At 37.9% G+C, this 23,623-nt stretch overlaps 1 protein-coding gene across 1 annotated transcript in view; it reads left to right on the top strand.

Annotated features, from left to right (window-relative positions):
• Nucleotides 1-1,395: 1,395 nt before the first annotated feature.
• Nucleotides 1,396-23,623, top strand: part of CDH12 (cadherin 12) — a 246,010-nt gene continuing 223,782 nt past the window's right edge. Inside the window, exon 1 of the mRNA XM_040977652.1 lies at nucleotides 1,396-1,647. The gene's annotated coding sequence lies outside the window, so the exon portion shown is untranslated. The remainder of the gene's footprint in view (nucleotides 1,648-23,623) is intronic.

The following is a 23,623-nucleotide window of genomic DNA, read 5'->3' as shown; positions in this document are numbered from 1 at the left end:
TGTGCGTGTAAGTTACAAAAAAAAATCATGCATTATAGTAAACTTAACTTGTAATTTCATTTCCTTTGAATGTTGGAAATATCCTTTGCATAAGGAACACACTTGTCTGCCATGCCTGTTGTGCACATTCCTTTAAACTTTGGGATTTTCCAAGATGCATGCAAATATCACTATGCACGGATAGTTTCTCTCTCAGATTTTCTCTCACACACACCCCCCAACCAAACATGCACACATGCGCGCGCACACACACACACTCATACGTGCACATGTGTACACCATATGTCTCAAGTGAGACCTACTTGAGAAAACAGAAGTGCTGAACATATCGCCCAGTATCATGCTAAGGACAGTTGTTAGTTTTCTCTCTGGCAATGAGAATCTTCTCACACTCAAGACATGCAAATAGCTTTTCTCGTCTGTTTCTTTCATGTTCTTTGCATAACTTTTCTCCTGCAAAAATGAGAACTGTCAAAAATTAACCCTTTGGGGTTTTGACATTCAGTTAAGTGACCTTTCCCAGAGAATGAGAGCTGTTCAGGCAGCTGGGAGTGGACTCGATGTGGGGAAGTACAGTGACGGTCACCGACAAGCAGTGCATGAGGCAGGGGGATCCACAGGTTGATGTAGAAAGGTGTTTGATGTTTTGGACCTTCTTACGCCCTGGCAGGTTGTGTAGTGAAATCAGCATCTCAGTAGGTAACAGAGGAGACAGTTTTGCCATGCTGTGCTCTCCTGTTTTGCTGAGATGAATAGTCTGATACAAATAATTTCACAAGTGTGGTGCTAACTTAAAATGCTCTCTGAAAAAACTGTGCAAGTAATACTCTATTCCTCTTGTCTTGGTTTTGAATGTGTGTGTATGTGTCTCAACAGAACTGAACTGCCAAATATGCTTATTTAGTGTGAATATTTCCTTTTTATATATTCAGATTGTTGCACCCTGGAGAGCTGTAATAAGCCTTTAAATTCATTTTACTTAGACAAAGGTTGATGTATGTGGCAGGCTAGGGGCAACAACAAGTACAGCTATCTTTTATAACAATGCTTTCAACATGTTTCACCTTTAGGCTTGTCTTACAAATCAGCTTTTCCAGTCTATTAATTGTTTCTCACTACCTGATATCTTACACGATTGCGCCTTGAAATAGCGGCAGGAGAAAGCACATTTATTTAAGTCCCGTGATGTCTAATCTGTTTGCAAATTATCATGGTTGTACTTCATCTCGGAAGCTAGAGAAAGCAAAATGCCCAGGCAGTCTTGGTGCCTTTTTTCCAACCCCGGGGAGTCTCACCACCAGTCTGGAGTGTTGCCTGTGCACCAAGAGCGTTTCCCTGCTAATCAGGTCAATGAGTATCGGCCGGCTCCAGGGACACGCTGGAGTCTGTCACAGCTGTTAGGGAGCCTCCAAACGGAGCGTGCTGCCGGAGCCTCTCCCGTTAGGAAGCACTGACTCACTGGGAACCTCTGAGGATTTCAGCTGATCCCTTTCTCTCCTTAGACAGCAAGGAGCTCCACTTAAACACGGAAAGAGCACAGCGCGCAGCTACTTGGAGGGTGTTGATTGGAAACTTCGATCTCGCCACCCCATTCGCGGTTGACTCGCCTGCTTTCTCGCCTCGTTCACAGAGAATATTTCAATTAAGGTAAGTGCTGCTCTCTCTGGGTGACTGCATCGCGCTGAATTTCTGCAGGGAAAGTTCTGACTGACTAATCTGAGCTTCTGCACTGCAGCAAGTGACTGTTTATGGCAGAGAAAGGCTCAGTTGCAAAGCAAGTGTCCTCGCCTGAGCGCGGTGTTTGAGGATAATGATGTTTCAGAGCAGTTCTTTTGAAATCTAATCACTCTGGCATCAGGAGGAAATAAAAGGAATGTGAAAAGAGAGTTAATTTCTCATTTTCCCTTTTAAATTACCTACTCTGAGGACTGTGCAGTGCCAAGGTAACTTGATTTTGATTGAAGTGGCTTGTTGATGTTACATGGTGACATTTCTGAGTCTGAAAGCTTTGGAGTTAAATTAGATGGAAACAAAATTTGCAGTTGAGACTTGAGATTCTGTGCAGCTTTCTACTTTGCAACCTCCCTGAGCTCCTTTCCAGTGTTAGGACTTCGAACTAATTCCTTGCCTCTTTTAATAGTGCCTATTTAGGGGTTAAGCTATGTTATATTCTCTGAAGCAACTGTGATGAAAAAGGAGCCTGGATGATTTAGTATCACATTAATGTGATTTATCATTCTTATGTGAGTTGCAGATTTACCTTATGGGGACAGATTTATAAAGTTAACACTCAGCTTTATAAAGAATTCCCCAATAGAAGATTAAGGTTTATTTTGATTGAAATCTTGACTTTTTAGGTTTTTATGTTTCAGGTAGGTCTGTGTTATAAAACTAAACTGAATTGAATCAGGCTTATGTATTACAAACATTTTAAAGAATCTTCCAGGTAATTTATACAAACTACTAAACATTTTTTGTTTTGTTTATCTGTTTTCTCACACACGTTAAAATTATCTAGAGAAATAACGGAAGTCACTTTTTTCCCTAAAGTTTGATTTAATTATGCAAAAGTTTTCTCTTTCAAGTTGACTTTGTATATCTACACTTGTTTCATGACTTATCTTATACTGTGGGAAATTCATATAAAATTAAGATTAATACAATCTGTCACTGTAATGACATGCAGCTTATTGATTAGTAGCTCAAGTATGGAAAGGCTAACACACGCATACCTTGTTCTTATGTAGGATTTCAGTGCTGATGTAGTTTTCAAACAATAAAACAAGCACAGATTGTATTTATAATGCAATATATGTAATATATTAATTTTTATATAATGTTCTCTGTTTACACACATTAAATGTCAGTGATGTTAAAATACAGTGAAACATCCAGTTCCTGTTGTGCAGATTGATAATACTGTCCTAGATGTCCTTTTAGAGTAAGCACTCGTATTTCCTGCAATGTTGATTCTGCCTTTTTCCTGAGGGTATCTAGCGATGGGACATTTTACAAAGGTGTAAGAGCATTGCTGCTTTCACTGGCTAGCCCTCTGAAATTCTCTGGAGAGCTTTTCAAGCTGATGTTGATGTTATTACTTCTTGCACAGGTATAAAATATTTTCACTGTTCCCACAGGCACTGATGTACTAGTTGTCTATGTTTGAACCAGAGCCTAAAGACATGTATCTACCTTTGTAGCCCTGAGATTGTGTCTCTTTTTTTGTGAAGAGATGCTTTCTCACCTGCTTCCAAGATAACTAGAAGACAAGTATATTGACTGTTATAACTGCTACTGATCTTGGGGTTCTTTTAATCAAATTTGATTAGCAGAATGAGGCAACATTAACCAAACTAAAATACATTTGCTAAAAACAAGTATACATTGCTGCAACCATTTTTTAATTGTAGACTATTCCTTATACCAAGTTAAAAATTGATGATAACATCAAATATAATGAACTCTTAATGGATGTACTTGACCACTGAAGGGTATGACTAGTGTTGGAATATTGCTACATATTTAGTGTATATTTAACTTGTAATGAAATATTTACATTTGGCAATGAAGACAGTTGCCATTAACATCCAAATTTGTATATTTTATTTATTTTTAATTTTTTTTTTTAGGAAAGGGAGGAGGACAGTAAGAGAGAGAGAAATATTCCATCTGAAGGTCCACTCCCAATATGGTTCCAAGGACTTGGTTGGGTTAAGCCAAAGCAAATATAGAAACTCTGCCCCAGTTTCCCATGTGAGCAGCAGGTGACTAAGAATCTGGGTCATTTTCCTCTGCTGTCCTAGGAGCATTAGCAGGAGGCCTTATCAGCAGCAGAGTAGCCAGGGTTTGAACATGTGCTCCAACAGGGCCTGCCCTGCAGGGAAGGTAGCAATATGCCATGCTACAATTATTTGTGTTTTAAGGAGTTTTATCATTACTATTATTTCATTCATTAGCATTGTTCAGATTCATAAGGTGAGAAAAGTACTGTATGCAATGAAAGCATCTTCATGTTAAGCAGGACGCACCCTGTCACATACATCCTGTGGTTTCTGTCTGTGATCCTGAGTACTAACTCTGGGTACTATATTAACCCCTTTCACTCATTTGATACTGATGTATCTATTACTTTTGTAAGATCAGAATCCATCTTACAGAAAAACCTAACTTAACATGTTTAGTTTCAAAGTAAATAATGTTAAAACATTATAAAACTTGCTTTTTAAGTTCTCTAGCTTACCTTATATGAGGCTTTTAAAATATAACAAAGTTGGGCAATATTCAACGTACCTTTTATCCCTCCTCAATGCTAGAAAGCTGTTATGAGTTTTTTATGTGTCACTAAAAAATCATCCAGTCAAAATGATAGCATGGATGTTCTTGACCCCCATTTCTCAGAGGAGGCAGATCCTGACATTTAGGTCTTTCCTTTGCTTAAAGCCTATACTCTTTACGCTATACCTACTTGCTTGTCAACTCATTTGTGGTGACTGTCTATAATATCTGGCATGATACTCATGAATATTTTAAGACTATTTTAAGATAGTACAGCATAATTATAGTGCCTTCAAAATAGTTTAACTCTTGGCTTACTCAGCATAAATGATTTTCTCAATTCCATAGCTAGTGGTGATTAAAACAACCATGCACTCCATGCTAAGCTCTGATGGAGGTTAATGCGCAAGTCGTTGCTTCTGGCTGATTCTGATTACTAGTGACACATAAAGCACTCTGCTTTCAGCATAATAACTACTGAAATTCTGTGTCTGTCATATGTATGCATATTCTTCTGAGAGAGGTTGACACCATATCAGAATGAAGCAAAATATAAAGTTGATCCATAAGTTCAATACCACTTGCATTGAAATGACAGTAAAAGAAGGTTAAGGGAATTCATGTTAGTGGAGGAAGGTGTCTGTGTGTGAAAAAAAAAAGTAACAGAATGGAATGTTAGCAACAAACCATCTCCCACCCAAACAAATAAAAACCAGATTTCAATGCAGTGGACCCTCTTTGATCTATTGACTATATATAGGCGTTTTCATACGTTAACAAAGATCCTGTAGCTGAATAAGTTGCTATGTGTACTATTGCACTGATATTAATGTTAGTATAGATAGCTAATTATGTTGTGATAAAGGTCCAGATATCATGAGGTTTGGATTGACCTAGAACTTATTGTAATCTGGTATCCCACCCCAGGATGTCCTAACAAGGTACCTGGAAGTTAGTAAGTTTGGATAGCTACAACAATGATGGGTTGTTATGTTCTGACTTGGACTCTAAAGAAGACAGCTTTGTATAAGATGCTGTGAATTACTTGCTCAGCATTTTTTAAAAGCATGATTGAAAATAAGTGCATATAATCTCTTGCCAACGACCTATGTACTTTCTGTTCCTTAGTTTTGATTCTATTTGTGTATACATATAACAGAATAATGATGTATCTATAGATGCTACCTCCTTTATAACTATTCCAGAGCAGCAGACATGCTCTTTAAAAAGTAGCGTTGTCAAAGAATTGTGATAGTGAATGTTGATAATTTATGAGTGTTCCATGTAAGCTCCACTTATGAGAGGTAATTCAGCCGGATATTAAAGATTTATTTGTTTTTTTTTTATTGGAAAGGAAGATCAGATTTACAGAATAAAGGAGAGCAGATCAGATTCAGACAGAGAAGGAAAGATAGAGAGGAAGTTCCCACATTCACAGCTTCACTCACAAAATGGCGGCAAAAGCCAGAGCAAGCAAATCTGAAGCCAGGAGCCAGAAATTTCTTCCATGTCTCCCATAGGGATGCAGGGTCCCAAGGCTTTTAGCTATCCTCTACTGCTTCTCTAGGGCAAAAGCAGGGAGCTGGGTGGGAAGTGGAGCAACTGGGACACGAACCAGTGCCTTCATGGGATTGCAGCACCTGCAAAGCGAGGATTTAGCCATTGATCCATTGAATCTGGTCGTAATGTGTATAATTTTAAGACAACCATTTCAAAATTGGTCAATGGTCTGTATCTGATCAGATAGGAGAACTGTGACTCAATGGCATTGAATACAGACCTACAATGTAGATCACGAACAAGTAAGGCGTATGAGTAGAGCTTCAGAAAAATAGAAAATATAGTTTGGCTACCCTTGGTATTATGACTTTAAGACCACTTGAGGCAGGCTTGTTTTATGTTTTAAGAAAATAGCTGCTGTTAGCCGCTTCGTTAATGTGGCACAGGCACAGTCACCATCTCCTCTGCCACGAGGATCTCGTTATGCACGGTCTAACAAGAGAGAAGTTCATGTGGGAGGAGCATGTCACCTCACTGGACAAATAGCAATGGAGTAATCCTCAGGGCAGGCTTATCTTTATCACGGGTTAGTAAGTGCCAGTCTAGTTCTTCTGGCACAACCTAAGCCCTGTAAACACCTCTGAGCTTCCTCCAGGTTCGCAACACCTCCAGTGTCATGATGTGAAGAAGGAAACCCCAGCACGGGGAATCTTGGAGGACATATTCAAACTGCATGCAAATCATATCAGCTGTTAGTAGGAATCTTGAGTAAGCTATTGTCATTTAACTGGTAAAAAGGAAAGGAAAGTTAAGCTACATTCAATAAAAAGAGGTAGATTTTCAAACTTAACACACACACACACACACACACACACAAACACACGAGGAGTGGTTCTCACGGATGGTAAATGAGGCTGTTATTCTGGATGATGATGTGAACATACCATATTGTATAAAAAAATTGTATTTTTTCTTTTTTTTCCCCTCTGGTCTCAACCTCATTAAACAATTCAAATAGTACCTAGGTATTTTACTTAGAAATTTATATATGTATGTCTTTCCATGTTCAAAGTCTCACTAGGCAACAGATGGCACAGTAATGTGCCATATTCTGGGTTTCAGCTTGATTGAAATATAACTGAGTGTACTTCCCAGATCAGTGTCTTAGAGAAGCCAGTTGAGGTATCTAATCATTGCTCTCATTTTTCTTAAAATGGAGCTAATGAGTACCTCACCACAGCAATGCTACAAGAAATAAAAGAAGCAATTAATTTAGCACACTTGCTTAGATACCCAGGAAATGCTTATTATTATAAACAGGGAGCTTTTTATTAGTCTTGCGCTTTATGTGTCATGTGGTGAAAAATTTGGATATTCTCTTTCCTTAGTAAAAATAGACTTTGTAGATGGTTCCTGGGGCCACTTCCTGACAGTCCAACATTGCATTTGTGTTTTGAACACATACATTTTTCTCTAATTTCAGTTGGATTTACTCCAAAGAATGCATGTTTATTGAAAGTATGTTATTTGGAAGTCTACATAGAGAAATCTTTATAATTTTGCCAAAAATGAATTTTTTTGCCTTGACTCCTAAGATAGTTAAAAAAGTTGAAAACAAGTTTTGAAAGCGAGTTAATTTGATTGCTGATAGTCAGCCATTAATTTGATGTTATAGGTGTAAGAACAATGACCCCTGATGTTTTGTTAAATGCAGTTTTAATAGGATGCCTGCACAGCAATCCTTGCCCATGTCTTCAGTGGCAGCCAGCGTAATGCAGAGTCAGACTTTCGTCACTGAGCATCAAGATATTATAGAGCTCCATTGTTCAGATTATTTCAAAGCATAATTTTGCATGGACTTTTGTTAGCAGCATAATGATTATTTGGCTGAATATTTTTAAATATGTTGAAAATATCTGACCCGATGCCTATTTCTAGATAGATTCAGAATTATTATTTCCTCTTACTTATTAACTCTTCTATATGTCACTGTACGATTTATGTTCTCTAATTTTAGCAGTCTTACCAGCTTTAACATTCAAGAAAAATGAAACCAAATATCAGTTTGTTATGATATAAAAATAAATTCGAGGGTTGGATGTGACGGAGCAGGAGGTTAAGGTGCGGCTTGAGATCCTCACATCCGATTTCAAAGCACCTGTGCCCATGGCTGGCCCTGCTTCATTCAGATCTAGCTCCTACACAATTTGGGAAATTCCTCTAAATATACACCCATGTCCATCACTCTGCCTTTGATAATATAAATAAATAAACTAGTAAGTTTGAAATTAACACATACGAAGAGACAGAAACATCAAGCAAAATGCACATTGTATGTATTTGAAAAAACAAATGAATTTCATGTTAGTTTTTCACCAAAACCAAGTATTCAATTTTGAGGTCATTTTAAAACACCTGGTCTTACGTGTACATAAATGATCCTTCCTAGTTTCTATTCTGTGTGTTGATTCAAGTGTTACAATGAGGCAAGCAAATAACAGTATAGTTTCTTCAATTTCAGACAATACAATTCAGGTGTATTTCCTGCATACATTTATTCTGTATTTATTAGTGGGCCATGTTGACAGACCTATCTGTTATGCGTAATGTACTCAGTTTGATGATGTAAGAGAGGAAGACAAAAGAAAGGGCACAGATAATACTCAGGGTAGGAAATTATGGGAGAAATAATTGCACAGACAGGCTCGTGAGTTAACTTAAAAGAGCCCATGGATTCTTCCAAGAAGAAAAGGTTCCTGAAGTAGACATTGAAAAAGATTGCATTTAGACAAAAAGAAAAGGAATTGGTGGCACTGAGCAGAAGTCACAGTATGGGCAAAAACATTAAGATACGTGTAAGAATTCCTGACACCCTCCAGAGTAACATTTGCTTCTTGTAGCATGACAGGCTACATGTCACACAGGGCAAGTTCTTGGATCATGGCAGAATTTGAACTTTAACTTGGGAACATTGGTTATTCATTAAAACAGTGCAATTAACAAAGATCACTGGTGTTCTGATCTAAATCTTATATTTTATTTTTCACTGTTTCAAACATAAAACTATGTGTGTATAAATATATATATTTAAATATATGTGTGTATATGTGTATGTATATTTATATATATATATATATAAATAAATACATATGCTATTGCTTATTTAAAAAACAGAAGGCTAGAACAGAAGCAAAGCAGCTGGGACACAGTGCATCACTGTGTTATGGGTGTTGGGCATTCTGATCAGTGACTTTGCCTGCAGTGCAGTTCATAGAGAGGCTCAGAGCAAGGCAGCGAGAGACCACATGGATCTTCCGTCAGCTGCTTCAATCCCCAGATGCCCATGACTGTTGGGCAGTAGGCCAGGCAGGAGCCAGGAGTACGCAACTTAGTATTTGTTTCCTACATGGGTGACAGAAATCTGTATGGACCATCACCTTTTGCCTCACATGGCATGCTTTAGCATGGATTTGGATTAAAAGCAGGGCCTGAACAAAAGTCTAGATTAGACATTCCAATGTAGGATAAGGTTATTGAAGGGGCACCCTAACCACCGAGCAAAATTCCACCTCTGAAATATCAAAATCTATGATCTTTGCAGGATAGTTTTGAGCTTTTCAGTTTAAAGGGAAAATGCTAGATCTAGCAAAAATACAAACTCTTTTGTACAGTATTTTTACTAATTCCACGTGAAATTACATAGGTGATGTTGGTTTACACAGAAATCTTCTGTTTAAAGCTAAAATATTCTCTATCTGCTGCTTTCTTCTCGTGCAGCTCACATTTACAATTTATTGCCTGGTGATGATTTCCCCTGATGGAACCATAAGTTCTCTGCAGATAATAACTATACTTTGCTTATTATGTGTTCTGAGAACCTGAATCAGAATCTCTCGTACAGCTAGAAGCTATTACTTAAAGGAAGAAATGAAAGAAAGAAGCAAGGAAGAGAGGAAAAGGAAATAAGAAGCCAGGGAAGAAGGGTGATAAATGGATCAATCCATCTTTTTTTGGTGAGATTTATATATTCTTCATTGGAAAGGCAGATGTACAGAGAGAAGGAGATACAACAAGAAAAAAACCTTCCATCTTTGGGTTCACTCCCCCACAATGTCTTCAAGGGCCAAAGCTGAGCCAATCGAAACCCAGAAACCAGAAGCTTCTTCTGGTTCTCTCAAGTTCAGGGTCTCAAGGCCATCATCTACTGTTTTCCCAGTTCACACACAGGGAGCTGGATCGGAAGTGGAGCAGGCAGGACTAGAACTGGCACGGATGTGGTATGCTACGGTATGCAAGGTGAACAATTGGCAACTGAGCCATTGTGTAGGGCCCCAGTGCATCTTCTAAAGTGGCTCCCCTCAAACCTTTTCTTCATTTTGTGTCTCCATGACATCAATAAGTGAAATTTAATTTGTCCTCTCTGTTATTAGAAAGTTAGCTCTCATCTTCACTACTTCCTGTGTCTTAAGATTATGCTCAACATCTGGACCTTTTAATCTGCCTTTCCACTTCCTGCCTCATGGGTTTCCTTCTTTGACCTACTGCAGTTCACCTCTGTCCTCTGTAACTAGCCTATGGTGGCCTATCTCATTTCACAAATCTGCTCTGCATATCATGAGCAAACTGACCTGTTTAAATACAAAGTTGCTTCTATCACTTCCATGGCACAAGTTCCCTTTCTAGTTTTCCATCTCTCTAAGGTTATAATTAACAGTTTCATTTGCCATTGAAGTCTATGGAAATTCTGAGTGCTATATTTTCTTTCCTTTTGCTTAATCTCCAATGGTCCATGGCCAAAGCATGGTTTTCTTTCTTTTGTTCCTTATCAAAGTCCATGCTTGCTGACTGTGATGTTACATTGAATTTTTTCTCGACTACATCTGTTAACACTCAGAACTCCCAATGTCATTTCATTCAAGTGATTTTGGCCCCTCATGGTCTAGAGGAAATAGCCCCCTTAGGAGTTTTCATGACACGCACTATGCCCTTTCTTTTGAAATTGCATAACCCCATCATATCTGTAATGATTGAAACTCTAAATTCGTTAGTGACAGACTCTGTGGCTATCTCAGTTACAAGTGTAAATTCAGTGACAAGCACTTATGTACAAATCTTTTCTTAAAAGAACCATTATTGCTCTTCCATAAATAGTTATATATTCATAACCAGTGATTATTGTTTGTCACAAGACAGCTGAATGCCTAACACTCTGAAAGAATTTTGCTCCTCTATTTTGCCTACATGAAATGCCCAGAAAGAATAAAAATATAGTTAGATTAGTTAAAAAGACTGACCACAGATGCAGCTACTGATATCTGTTAAAGATATTCCAAATATTGTCTCCCCCTTATGGACTGTGTATACCTTATCCTTGAATGAACAGTAGAAATTGTTACACGCATTTGGTAAAGGTCACCTATTTTCAATCAGCTCCTTTCTGTGTTATAACTGGGTGACATTTTTCATCCTTTCATGATCAATGGATATGCATATTTTAATGCACAAGTCCATTCTCTTCAAACTTTCCATTTTTATAGCTTCTCACTTCATAAGTAGATGATATTTTGTACAGAGCAACTAACTAATTTTTATTCTTAGGTTTATTTTTTATCTTCAGAGAAGTATAATTGCTAGAGCAAACAGCAGAAACTGGCTATACCTAAGAATCACTAGGCAAAAAGCACATTCTAAATAGATACACTTTGATCTCCCATGATTCAGGAACAAATACACCGTTCTCTTTAATATTCTCATAATTATACTGTATTTTATTGCTTGTCTTTTCCATGGAGAGAGTAAAAATGTTCTAAAAATCAATACAGAGTGAACAGCAGCACTAATTCTGTGAAGTATTTCTTTCACACATATTTAGAAGCAGTCTTTTCTGAACCATAATCCTCCAAAGAAAACTGCAGCCTTTGCAGAAGCACAGTTAGGTCAACTGGGTCTGGAATCCTGGATTTCTCTGAGAGCCTGCATAAGGCACAATGCCATCTTAAATAGCTTGTCAAGAAAAGAAGTGAATTTTCATGCAGATCCTTCAAATAACATCTCTATGAATGCCCCTGAAGGCAAGCATCTGAAAGGCAGAGAGAAACATAACAAACGTACACATTACGAACAGTGACTAAGAAGCCACATAATATGCAGATAACAGAGAAATGTCTTTTGTCAGGAAATGACGAGCAAGCGGTTTGCATGTCCCACAGTTCTCTTCCTTCTCAGAAGTATAATCAGACATCCGGATTTCTCTGCTGAATGCCATGCTGTTTTGTTTTCTAGAACAGTTTAGAAACAAACAAAAAAAATATGGATGTTGCTCTGCACTGATCTCCAGGCCTGGAAAGAGAAACTCGGCACAAAGCTAAGCAGGAGTGATTGAGGATGAAATAAAGAAAGCATCGCTCACACTGACACCTTCAAATAAGTAGAGTACCGTGTGATGATGGCCATTGCCCCTGCTCTTCAACAGTGTATCGATTTATGAATTTTCCAGGCATCTCTCCCCTCCCCACTCTAATTCTGGATCTTTCTTAGCTTCTGCAAACTCTTGGGTTATGGAGCCCTAGAGATGAAATAGTTGTATTAGTTAGTTGCAACAGAACGCCTCAGGCAGCTAATGTTATGATATTTAAAGTGCACGGTCAGTCTCTGGTGAGGGCAGTCACAGGGTGATGCAGGGCATCATGAGGCAGCAGGACATTTCGTGACAGTATCTGTGATTGTGTGGTCTCCAAAAAGTCAAGAGGATTCAATCACCAGGTTCCCACTCTGGTGGTCTCAAGCCTGAATCTAATGAAATCCTTTGCTAAAGATGCCAGCAGAACTGGATTAATTTCTCATTCTCTTAGTATCATTCATGTGGAATTTTGGAACCCAATTTTTTGTTTTGTTTGGTGTTTTTTTTTTCCTTTTTGAAACATATGGGTCTTTGCGTGATGTTCAACAGCCAGACATTCCAATCACAGCAGCACCCATGCACCTGCAGCTACATAGCTTCTCTATTGTTTTTATGTTGCTGTTACAGTTGCATCTTGCTCAACAATTTTGATTATTCTGGTTTTTAGAAGGTATAAAATTTAATTGTTTTGCTTTTAAAAGTCATTCAATCCATCTTTGTAGAAGTCTGACTTGGTAAAATACTTCTTTGATATGAAAAGCCATTACTTCTGTATTCGGTATCACCCAGGGTCTGATTCCTCACTAACATTAGTGTTTTCTTTCTGACTATCTGAATTGAGGTTAACACAACAGTGTGTTGCCCCCTTTGAACTGGTTACAGTTTGAGATTAGTGAAAGGACTTTAACACTTTCCCTTGGCTCCCACTAAATGCAGAAATAGGTTACTTTGCCCTCATGCTATTACAAAACAAACAAAAAGTCACCAGGATCTGGAAACGTTTTAAAATCTTTACTATTGTTTATGCTAAGCTTATACTCCTTAAAAGGCACCATAGATTTTTCATGTTAAGGAAATCTTCCATAATTAAAATGTTTATCCAAAATAAGCTATCAGTAAGGGAAATGAATTACTTCTTCAAACGTCAGCCTTAAGTTTGAGGTGCACATTTTTTGCTGTTCAGGGCAGAATTGTTAATGTGACGCAGGAGTGTGAAGCAGAGTTTCCGCGTTTCTGGGAGTCACTCATCTAAATTGGAGAAATAGATGATAATAATTGCAAATGGAACAAGTTTATCATTCAAGGGTTTAAGGAGAGGAAACTACAGTAGACATACGCCATTTACGCTTTAGCCATGGTCCCTACAACTAAACGAAAATATTTAACAGAAAAAGAAACTTCTGTTGCCAGCATTGCAGTTAACATGACTATTAAACAGGTGTAGATAACATGTTTCTTCAGTGTTTAAACTGAATTTGAAGCACATTACATTCTCAAAATTGTTAGAGATCATATAAACTTATCTTAATTTCATTTTTCAACAAACTGTTTACGGTAATCTTTATATATGTAACTTGCACAGAAGTTGCCATTTGGATCTGAATGCACCATATAGCAGTGGACAAAATTCTAACTGGTTTTTGAATTCTAACTGGTTTCGGATCTGCTCAGCTCCAGCCACTGCGCCTGCTTGGGAGTAAATCAGGAGACAGAAGGTCTTCCTCTCTGTCTCTCCTCCCTGTGTATCTGACTTTCCAATAAAAATAAAATAAATCTTAAAAAGAAATAAACTACACACACACACACACACACACACACACACACACACACACAATTGGCACAATGTTTCTTAGGACTTGAAAGTAGGTGGATATGGAGCAAGTCTTATTTTATGTTCTTAATTGAATCTACTTGGACATGGAGGGTTAAATCCTGTGATTGTCATATATACATATATATATATATATACTTCACTGATAAAAGTTAAATCTTAGAAGACATGTTTGGGTGAATATGTGTAGAGATGAATTTTCTGAAAGAAATATCCCACAGGGGAAAAAAAACAGTGAGCATTTATCCCTAGGCCTTTATTCTCTCAGGTTAAACTAAATTCTACAAGAAATTATGGGGGAAAACTGGCAGAATATGCTATTTTCAGAGAATTATTGAAGCTAAATCCTTGTGAAAAAACAAACCTGATGGCCAAGCAGTGGGAGTTGAGTAGTATTCCTATGCTGGATTCTAAAGGGTATAAAATACACCTTTATGTACATCATTATTTTTTGAGAATTTTATGAAAGATAGTATGATAAAGTATATATAATATGAATGAGAAATAATAATATATTTCAAAGGAAAACAGTAAGTGTTTTTTATTTTGTGGCATGTCCAGGAGTATGAAGTAAAATATGATAGATGGTGATGAATAAAGTGGCCAGAAAAAGAGAAAGATCATGTAAACACACATAGTGTAAGGCATAAAGGACATGCAAGCTTTCCCATCGTAATGAGAGCTGAGAGAGAGAGAGAAAGATCCAAGTTACACTACTACACATCTTTATCCCTTTTATTAAAATTTTGATTGTGTTTTCTCTTAGAAACACTAATGTAAGTGGCTATACTGACCTTATTATATATTACATTGATTATATATATATTACTGATTATACATTACACTGATTTAAAAATAGTTACAATTTTTCACTGTTTAAAAAAAAAAAAACTAACTATATACATTATGAAGTTAGGATTCCAGGAGCACAGAGGCTAAAAGCTCCATTTGTCTTCCTACTAGTATCTTTCCAAACTCCTTTCCCGTAGCACAATCTGCTCTTAATTTATATCCTTAAGTGCGAACACTTTGTCATACTTGCATTGCTCTCTTTAATGCAAACCAAACTCTAACCTATGTACACACAGTGGCGATTCCCGCGTAAACTCAGCCCTTTCTTCCCATTATTTTAGCCTCCAGCTTTTTCCTTTTAAGCTAAATTCCCCCAAATTTAGATCTATGCCAAATGCCAGGTTAACCTTGTCACTTTCCTACATAAACTTCTCATGTTGTGTACAATATGAGTACCTCTCTGTCTCAGATGTTACGAACATCTCCCAATTCCTTCACCCCATTCCATCCACTCACTACTGCGTTGTATTCAGTCATTTGGGTAATCTGTAATCAAATGCTTACAAAATAGTGCTCACGCACAGCTCTGGTGGTAGTGGTTGTCCTGAGTCGCTTTTATCTAATTATGACACTGTTATTGTTTCTGCCATTTTCCTCTTCTCCTAATTCATACCCTGAGATTTTGACCTCAGTGTCACCAGAAGTTTTCCACGATCTTCAAAGACCAAACTATTGGTTTGTCATTTTACTATGTTAGCAATGGCACCATTTATATAAATATATATATATAAATATATGTATATAATTTTTAAGGATTTATTGATTTTTTTTTCTATTGGAGAGACATATCAGATTTATGAAGAGAAGGACAGACAGAAAGATCTTGCATCTTCTGATTCATTCCCCAGAAGGCCTTAATGACTGGAGTTGAGCCAGTCTGAAGCCAGGAGCCAGGAGCTTCTTCTAGGTCTCCCACACAGTTGCAGGGTTCGAAGAGATTAGGCATTCCTCTTCTGCTTTCCCAGGCCATGTAAGAGCCTGTTGGAAGCGGAGCAGTTGGGACACAAATCAGTTCCGGATGGATCCTCGTGCTTGCAAGGTCAGGATTTAGCTATTGACTGATGATGGTGGCAAGCCTGATTAATGACTTCTGAGCTCTATCTTATCTATATTGTCTGATTGCTTATATGTGTCCATTTGAATAAAAAATTTATCATTCATTGATATGATAGTGAGAGTTCTGTAAGTGTCTCTTCCATTTCAGAAGATGGACCAGATTCAGTTTAAATGATTAACAATGATTGTTAAAATAAAGCGGAGTGAGGACGAGCTCTGAAAGCAGTGAGGATGTTATGGGAGAGAATAAAAGGAGGCCCTGCCTTGGTCCGGAGAGACACTTCTTTGGAAAAATTAATAGAGTTTAGTGTAGACTGTTGTGGGTTAATGGAAGGACTCATGCAACAGGAAGTAGAATTTTGGTCCCATCAAAGAGTTGGGAGAAGCACCATGGTTACAATCTAGAAATGTATGAGATGAAGCTGTAGCGTTCTTACGGAAGGATGATCAGAAAGGGGAAGAATGGAGACAGAGAGAAATGGGCAGGGTTTACACATGTTTAGAAAGAAAAGTTGATACTGTTTGGTGATGGATTTCATGTGATGGCTGTGGGCATCCAGAGACAAGGCTGAGTATGAAGACTGACTTGCAAAGCTGGTGGAGTATTCACTGAGCTGGGGATGGCTCACCTTGCACCAGGCCGCGAGGAGGAGAGATGTGAGAAGCGTGCTCCATGAGGATCATTCTTGTGCCTTTATCATCAATACCAACTGATGTCCAAACTCTGAGGGATTATAATATGGGTAGCACCGTAAAACAGCAAGCAAAACAACAGTGGCTTCTACATGTTTCTCTATGTGATATATATGTATATATATATATGTGCATGTAAATGTGCAAGCATAAAGTAAGTTAAAATACATACTATCATCCAAAACAATCACTATAAGAATCAACTTGAAAAATGAGAATATACTCATACACTCATTCTGGAGGAGATGGAGAGCAAATAAGAGCACATGATGGCTATGCTTTATCCCTAACACTCATTACCTGTCTATACTCTAACTGTAGTGTCCATTACCCAGGACTGATCATGAGGATTCAATGTGAGGATTAATTACAAAAATAATCCTGTTTGTTTTCTAATTATTCAAACTTTAATGCAGCTCTTCTGACCCAATTAGCTCAGAACACAAGGCTCATATTAGGGATGGGTAGGTACTCAGCATCTGTGTCCCAGTGAGACACCTGCTGCCAGGAGATGAAGATGCAGGTATCCATGGCCAGCTGTTTGGGGAACCTGCCGTGAGGGAGGCGTGCAGAACCTGGCACTGGGCAGCAGCTTCTGGGGCAGGGGCAGTAAGGGATGAATGAGCTCCATCCTTAGGCCTGTGTGATCTCCTGGTACACTACAGTGAGCAAGCCTTTGCTTACAGAATTACTCAGCCCTACCATTCGAAATAAACAACAAAAATTTGTTTTTTAAAAAACGGCCTTTTCATTATCCTCTGCAAGTGGACATAAAAAAAAACCCATTATGCTTCCTACATAATTTAAATGAATAAACATATTTGTGTGGATTCGTTAGGATTGTTTGTGAATTCTTATACTTCCTAGATCCACAATATGACTAATAAAAAGAACTGAACAGATGGAATGCCTACTTATTTTAAGATATAACATAATAGGCAACCCAATTGTTACTAATGTTTTTGACTTTGGTAGCAATATCATGCAGTACTTTGGCATCAGTTATATTTATACACTAGTATTGATTTTGACCATGTTGTGTAGTAGGCTCCTATTAATAATGTTATTGATACTTGAAATATTCATTATTTATTAACCTTGCATGCTAGCATATAATCTTTATTGAATTGTGATCAATAGCTGTTGAAGGCAAAGCAGCTTTATAAAGTATAACAAAACTGATTAGAACTTATGCATGTATCAACTTTTGACCTAGCTGGTAATTTGTTTTCACTGTTTGAAGGCTGCCTCATTGGTTTAAGTTTTCATCGATTTACATTTTGGAAATGTGAAAGAGTGTTTAAATTCGTAGAAGACGGAAAATGTTAATTTACAGGAAATGGGTATACATCTTGCCTCTGAGTGCAATAGAAATGATTTAAACTTTTCACATTGGTTTCACAGAAGAAAATTACATTTCAACAGAATTAAAAGAGTTTGGGGAGTTTTTTTCAGTATTGCATCTCCATGCTCCCTCGTTATTGAATTACAATAAGGAACCCTGTTAGTTCTCTGCTACTGAGCAAATTGCTTTCCACGATTATGGTTTATACTTAATGGGGATTGTTTCCCATTAGGAGAATTATTCCAAACCAGCGTTGTCTGTGGTGCGGCACAGAGCATCACCCTGCCTACTTTACAAAATCCATACCCCCCATGTGGTCTGTCAGGAAAATATGTAAGTAAAAGCTTGCCATTCTTGCTTCTGAGAGCATTTTAATTTAGAATAATGAAACATTCGTAGCTCCAGAAAAGCGAGTATGATGGCCACAAAGCCCTTCAAAATGCTAATTGGCAGAAGATGTTTATGCACGTTTTGTGAGGATATATATCATAGTAATGGTGTAGGTAGGCAGCAGTTTGTCAAATTTAGCTACACTATTCAGATATAGTCTCCCCTATTCTAATTATGATGCTGGGTTAAACGAGAGATATAGAATGATACAAAGTCAGAACATTCAACCACGTACATTCTGCCCAACCAGGTCGAGGGTATCTCCTTGCTCTCACGAAAAGAGTTGCAAAATAATTCATAAAGAACAGGAACCTGGATAACCACACGTAGTTCGATATTTCAGCACCCACTCCTTCTGCCAAGTTCATTTGTATTTCACCTGAGAACAGCTCTCTTATTTTACATCATGGTGCCAACGTGAGCAGCACATGCATGCTTTACCTAAGCAACATCCCAATTCAAGTGAGTTGCCTCAGATGTAAGACATGACGAGACAGAGCATGGCACTGCTTCAGTAAAATGGAGTAAGAAGTCACTTTGACAGTCTAGATCCTAGTTCCCATTACTAAATGTGGTTTTCTTTCTCCATTTCCCCCCCTCTTTTAGAACTTATGCATGTATCAACTTTTGACCTAGGTCGATGTTCTTTATTTTATGTGGAGTATATCTTATGTGACAGCACAGGAAGAAATGTGGGCAGCCCAGGTTAATGCATTTGGGGTCAAAATAAACTTGAAAGTAAAGGAAATCATCTCTCTTGAGATATTCTGCTAGCAGTCATCGGTTTAAAAGAGATCTTGATTAAATGATCACAGTTTCAGCCAAAGCCAAGGAATACAAGAAACTCGAAAGGACAACTTTTCTGTCACTTTATTAAACAAAAGGTTTTTCTTTATTTCCTTTTGACAGGACTACAGCATACAGGTGAGGTTTACAGCATTTTCTGGCTGCCATTTCTTGAGCCTCAGGGATTTGTAAGTGGGATATTTTCATTTCTAAGTTGAAAGTGCTAGTGCCTGGGATTTGAGATTAAGTGTGTTTGCGCAGCTTCTTCACCTGCCAGTGACACAAGCACCACCTGGCAAGGTACCAAGCACAAGTCTGCTGCTAGCCAGGGATCTTTCATGTATGTTTGTCAGGGCCTACAAGGGAGGAATACCATAAACTTAATAGCAATTTCTAGAAAACACTTAATAAAAGATGGACAAGTCATGACTCAGTAACTGAGAACTAACTTCACAACACAATGATAAATTACAAGTGAATTTCCTCACTTTTTCCGGTACATTCTTAATCTGCATAACCATATCGTTGAGTAAATTTATTTTCCAAATAAACTGCAATATTTTGGAACATTTAAAGTACATTTACTCCCTGGACATACAGCCAAAATTAACTCCTTGAGAAACATTATCAGCTGTATATATTTTCCTTATCACATCTTACATTATTAGATATTGTTCCTAATGTACCTCCATTTTTTTCATACTCTAACTTAGGACACACACTTGTATTTACATTAGCAATATCATTAAAAATTCATTGTTACTTAAAAAATTTCTTATTTATAAAATGCAATAAACTGTGTCCACAGAATAACTGATATGTTTCTCATACCACAGTGACAAGAGAGTAAATATGCTTTCGTTCTCTAGTACTTTAACAATGGACTTCAAAACTTTTCTTGGGACACTATTGTGACATTGTGGATAAAGACACTAACATCTCAAATGGGCACTGGATCCTCACGGCTGCTCAGGTTCTGATGCAGCTTCATGCTAACAGACCGAGACAAGCAGAAGACTGCCCAGGTGTTTGGCCCCTGCCATTCCTGCGTAAAGTCTGCATGAAGCTGTTAGCACCTGGCTTCAGCCTAGCCCAGATCCCACCGTTTTGGCCATCTTTACAGTGATGGGAAGATGAAAGATAGCTCTTGCTCTGCCTCCATCTCTCTGCTTAACTCTGTCAAATAGTTAAATGTTTAAAACAAAAAGTAAAATGTTGTCTTCAGCTATAGTGTTATCATTTGACTTTGAAATGATGAAATTTGTTGCAGCTGGAAATTGTACAAAATGAAAATTCCTAATAACGCCAGGTCCCAACTTCTGCCAAGGAGACCCCACTTCCAGGGCATGGGACAGAGAGATTCCCATAAGAGGCTGTCCTGAGGAATGAATTCCTGTCAGGTGTCTTTAGAGCCATGCTAATAGTTTAAGTAATTCTTCAGAATATTATACAAATCACAAATATATGCAAATGCCTAGGATCTCCTTGACATGACTTTACACCATTTTTAGTGCCAATTAATAATTTCTTTCTTGTTTGTGATTTAAAAGATAAAAATAGTTCCACATAGATGGAAATCTCTTTTGTAGAATGAATGTAAATTGAATTGATCCAGCATGTACTTCATCTCGTAGTTCAGTGACAGATATCAGTGTAACTCCTGTTGCAATCTGAAAGAAAATACCTTGCTGCATTGTTTGTTTTCTTGATTTCAATGAACAGCTTCAATCACGTTGTAAGAAATAAACACCAGTGTTCCCTCTCAATATACTAGAGAAAAGGAATGGCAAGTAACATCATCTCTATTATCTGAAAAGGACATACTCTGAATGTCAAGATGCAAATCTCTTTGATTCTATGGTATCAGCTATTTCTCCCCCAAACATTTAGGATTCAAGTTGAATGCCAATAAATCTTGTACACAGTTCTGCAGCATCATTTTCAATGTCTTGACATATACATTGAAAAGGAGGATTCTGTTGCTCGCTATACATGAGTAAGTAGAGTATATTATTTGTAAGTAGCAGGAGGCAGGAAGAAAATTTGTAAGCATCTCAAGATAAACTTAGTCTTGATAATAGGACAAAATAATGCAGACAACAAAATATTGAACGGTAACTATACATTAGTTGTGGTGCTAATGAACTGATGTTTAAAGGGAAGTTTGTGGGGATGCATGCATTGCCTACCAGAACCCGAGTTCAAGTCCTCACGGCTCCTGATCCCAAGGTCTGGTTAGTAAGCACTGTGGAAAGCAGCAAGGGATGGATGTAGTGAGTGATTCCTTGTCTCCCATGTGGGACACTTGGACTGAGTTCTCTGCTTCTGGCCCAGGACCGGTGAGCATGCGCCTTTGAAGAATGAACCAGCAGATGGGAGACATTCTCACATTCTCCCCCTCTGCCTGCCGTCTCTCTGTCTGTCTCTTTCTCTGTCTCTCCTTCCTTCCCTCCCATATGTTTCCATGCTTTGGAAACAAATATAACAAAGGAAAACCTGAGTTCACTCCATTTTTCACAAGGAGAAATAATGAATAGGCTGCATCTGATTGAGGGTAGGGCTGATGGACAACTGACTGCCAGAAACAAATCTGGCTTATATTCCATATGTGTGCAATGGCTGGGGCTCAGCCAGTTTGAACCTGGAGGCTATGAATTCACCCCAGGTCCCCCACATCAGCATTTGGGATCCAGGCAGACAAGACACATGCAGGAGCAGGAAGCTGGGATTGGGAACAAAGCTAGGACTAGAATCCAGGTGTGCTGGCATGAGATGCAGACATCTCAAGCAACACCTTCCGTAAGTGCTCTGAATGCCCACCACCTTTCCAGTCCTTTCTTTCTTGGATTAGAATCTGCTGTATTCATTGTCATATACTTACATTGAAATCCATTACTCTTTACCATTTTGGCCATATACAGCTAATGGGAAGCCAGAATTGAGATCCAGAGCAAATGGCTTGCTGTGTTGTGGAAGAATGGATGAAGGAGAGCCAGAAACACGGTTTTCATGGCTGTGAAATTAGATTTTGTGTTCAAGTTCAGTTTAGTGGAACAGCGTTACAGATTTTGTTAGTGACAATTAAGCACTTTCTGTTTCTGAAAAGTTAAAAATACTTTTGGTTTCCTAATGAGAGGATCATTTTTATGATATTTTGTATTACATCGAAAATAAGAATGACTTTGTTAGTATATAGATACATACTATATGCTAAGAATTTTTGCAAGATTGCTCTTATTTAGCCTTCCCTGTAATCTGGAGAGTAGGGCCTTTTGCCATTTGACTAAAACAGAAACCACATTAGAAGGCATTCTCTGTTGGAGGCTCAACAGGCTAATCCTCCAGCTGCTGCACCAGCATCCCATTTGGGTGTTGGCTTGTGTCCCAAATGCTCCACTTCCAATCCCACCTCTCTGTGGACTAGTGTGTTGCCTGTAGCTACACTGGCAACTCAGAGGACTCTCCTGGCCTCTGGCGTACGATGAATCCAGCCCTGGCTGTTACAGCCACCGGAGAGTGACCAGTGGATATATTGTCTTTTTGTCCTTCTCTCCTTCTTTCTGAAAAGCTGTCTTTCAAATTAAAAGAAAAAATGTTTTTAAAAAGGCAGCATTCTTTAGCTTGTCTAGAAATCAGACCTGTAGTGAGAAAGATACAACATCTGTGGCACGCTTCTTGCTCCAATACTGGATGATCTGGCCTTCCTTCACCTGACCCTTCTTTTCACCTAAGTTGTTGTCTCTGCGGGGTAGTATCTGTGCGGTTCATTTACTTGGTGAGCAAATGCTTTTACCTTTTAAAGAAGCGTATTACCCAACATTCCCATTGTTGTTATTTCCCTAATTTGTTCAAGTCAAGAACTTTGCAGGTGCTAAATTAATATATGGCAGGAGGTATTTTTACAATCACTTAATTCAGATGTAAATTTTTTGAACTTTGTTTTTAATACCCATGCTTAATTCTATAATATTGTTGATTTTCCTACAGTGGAATACTAATGTGCTCAAATTAGTAATCTTAAAAAATATTTTAAACCACTACAACCATATACCATACAGATTTTATTTAATTAAATTTTAACTAAGAACCACTCTTTCCAAGTTAATTTACTGTGCTCCAGAAAAACAATATCAATTTTAGACATGTATTAGAAGAACTTCTGAAATATTTTTCTACCTCTGAAATAATAAAAGCATAGAATATATTTAATTACAATTACTTTTAAGACAAATTCCAAAAAAAACCTCAGCGCTTTCTATTTTTAATGCTAAATTTCTTCTTATTGGAGAATGCAGTTAACCTGCCTCTAAAGATAACACTCTGTCCGTGCCATAAACACATATTTGATAGCAATGCAAATAATCATAGTGACATTCATTTCCATTAGGAGAAAATGCTATGAGTCTTAGATGTCTAAACGCAGAGGCAAGTTAATTCTGTTCTGTTTTGAAGAACCATCATTCTGAAATGCTCTGTTTGTCTTGAATACTGTCAT

Source organism: Ochotona curzoniae, unplaced genomic scaffold (genome assembly GCF_017591425.1).
Source record: "Ochotona curzoniae isolate NIBS_2020 unplaced genomic scaffold, NIBS_Ocur_1.0 contig_2754, whole genome shotgun sequence".
NCBI lineage: Eukaryota > Metazoa > Chordata > Mammalia > Lagomorpha > Ochotonidae > Ochotona > Ochotona curzoniae.
This window is presented reverse-complemented; position numbering and strand designations above follow the sequence as displayed.